We start from the raw sequence: 2730 nt of genomic DNA on the forward strand, positions 1-2730 counted from the left end.
CTCCCACCATCTTTTCAGGCTGTCATTTACCTTGACTGATGTATTTGTGTTCGGGATCTCTTCCCCAAGCACTTCACGAAGTTCATCGTCCAAATCGAGCTTGTCCACCATTGTTCTGAATTTTCCTTGTTGGAAATATTGTCCTCCACTGTAATAAAAATAAAGAAAAATTTTTATAATGATGGCTTGCTAAGCTTTTTTTTTGTGGGAATAATGCTTTGGAAAAAAAAAATAAACATCAAACTTTATGTCCATAGAGAACTAGGTTATGTTCGTGTGGAAATAACCTGTGTGAAACTTCATATGGAAGAGACATACCAACACATATATCTATGTGTAATATTTTTTCCCAAAAAACAAACCATTCTCACCTTTATTCTGTTCTGCAGTTTTGTTAACTATAGCCTGCAAATCCTGTTGCGCTTTTAAAAGCTCCTGGACGCTCTTGGCGATGGCTTCAATTTGGCATTGTAAATCTTTCTTAGATAGCTTGGGGGGTCTACTTTCCACTGAACTTGATCGGGAACGTTTTTTGGATTTCCCCATTGTTAAAAATCAAATTTTTGCGTTTATGTAATAAAAAAATTATTAAGTTTTTTATTCCAGTAATTGTAACCCACGTCCGTTGTTGTTGACACAACAAAACAATATAAGACTGCTAGGGTGCGCGCCAGGCGCTGAGGGCTACTGGCGCGAAAAAGCATTTATAAGACAAAAGGTTTATAAAATTGATTCAAGCTTTTATTCTAGTGAAAATGATTTAAATATTGGGAGAAAATTATTATAAGCTATTATAATTATTTCCAGCTTGCATATTTTCGGATCAAAATTTTTGGCGAAAAAACAGCGATAGGATGCATTTGTAAAATGGCATCTGCACTGATGACCAAAAATGTTGAAAAAAATTACTCTGGTACTGGAAAAGAATAAAAGGCGTGGGAAAACTTAATTTTAGCGCAACAGAAACATTTAAGTGTATGGAAGGTATGAAATGATTTTTATATAATTGTGTTTTTAATGTATCGAATTATTTATTTATTTTTTTATTGCAGATGTAGTAAAAGAGAAACTTGGTGACTGTGAAGATTGCAAAAATTTTGCCGGAAAAGTTGGCCGGTGGTTGTCAGGGCAAGGAGATCGAGAACAGGGTCGAAAACAAAGATCCTTATCTTTATAATCTATTTAATATAATAATCCTTATCTTTATAATCTATTTAATATAATAATATTACAATAACATTATTATTAAAATAATTAATATTAATATAATTATATTAATACTAGCTAAAGTTACTCAGCCTCGCTCTGCTGGGCGCTTTATAGAATTGCATTTTTTAGATGCCTAGACTTGAAATTTAATATAGAGTATTGTTTCGACTTGCACAGATTCCAAATGAGTATTGAAAGTTTTAGTTAATGTCATTGCAAGTCTCATAAGTAAAGCTGAAGTCTGTCTAGCTTCAAAGTGCCGAAGAACTTTTTGTCATTTAAAATTTTCTCAGCGACATCAATTTTTCATAGAAAAATAAACTTAACATGTTTTTTTACATACCAGCAATGTTGGAAAATGCATGCATTCATTTTAATCAGTAACATTCCCTCGATCCCGTAATAAGAACAATTTATAAGGTTATGTAATCAGCAAAAATAACATGTATGTAAAATTCTAAGTTCGTTGACCGAATTACTACATACTCTAATGTTAAGGTTTGGAAAGCTTACAATAACTTTTTCCCATGGCAAAGAGGTGGTTGTTGCAAGGAAATTTTTAACAGGTGCAATTGAAGCTCAATAGACAGGGTCTAAATTTTATGTTTCAAAAAGTCCTAGTTGATAAACAACCATGTTTTCAGTAGATTTCATAGATATCTAACTATTTTAATTCTTGAAACCAATTTTACCATAACCAAACATACGATCAGCATATAAATATAAATTTTCAACACTTAGTTCACCAGACATAATTAGCTTCTTTCTTTAACTTTTTTTAAATGACGTGAAATCAATCAAATATTAAGGTTATGTAATAAAAACAAAAGATAATCGTATTAAAAACAAATGAATGAAAAATGAGTCTTTTGTTTTTATTAGCGGGAAAAAATGTATATAAAAAATTAATCGTAAAAAATGAGAAAAGGGTTGATAAAATCCAAAAATAAGTAGCCTATAACCATATATGAAAAATTCTGCGTCGAAAGGTAGCAGTCCCATCCCGATAGCTTCAGTAGTTTTGACGTCAACTTTTATCAAAGGAACCCTATTTCGTTATAAATGTATATTTTTCCACCCACGCATTCGCCCACGCGTAGGTATATATGGAACTAAATTCTCAAAAAGTAACGTATTAAAATTATTTCCTTTTATGCCGATAAAAAACAAATAAATTGAAGAAAAATGCTCGTCTTTTTGTTTTCATGGGCGGGAAAAATGTTTATCTAAGTTAAATAGAAATAAAAATAGTGAAGGATTGATGGAATTTGAAAAATAAGTAGCCTATAACCATCTACAATTCATTCCGCGTCGAATGGTCCTAGTCCCATGTCAATATGTTCAGTAGTTTTTGCGTGATTGACGGTCTACGAAACCCACTTTCCCTATCTATATATAGATAATTATAATTATTAATGATAATTAATATAAAATTAATATTAAATTTAACATTAAAATTATTAATACATAATAATCCTTATAAAAATAATGAAGCAATAATAATAATAATAATAATTTCAA

The 2730-nt window shown here is 30.6% G+C and overlaps 1 long non-coding RNA gene across 1 annotated transcript; it reads left to right on the forward strand.

Moving 5' to 3' along the window:
- Positions 1-916: 916 nt before the first annotated feature.
- Positions 917-1201, forward strand: LOC123271128. Its single transcript, XR_006510786.1, has 2 exons — positions 917-984; positions 1053-1201. It is a non-coding gene; the product is annotated as an uncharacterized LOC123271128 (long non-coding RNA).
- The last annotated feature ends 1529 nt before the right edge of the window (positions 1202-2730 follow it).

Source organism: Cotesia glomerata, linkage group LG9, assembly GCF_020080835.1.
Source record: "Cotesia glomerata isolate CgM1 linkage group LG9, MPM_Cglom_v2.3, whole genome shotgun sequence".
Taxonomy (NCBI): domain Eukaryota; kingdom Metazoa; phylum Arthropoda; class Insecta; order Hymenoptera; family Braconidae; genus Cotesia; species Cotesia glomerata.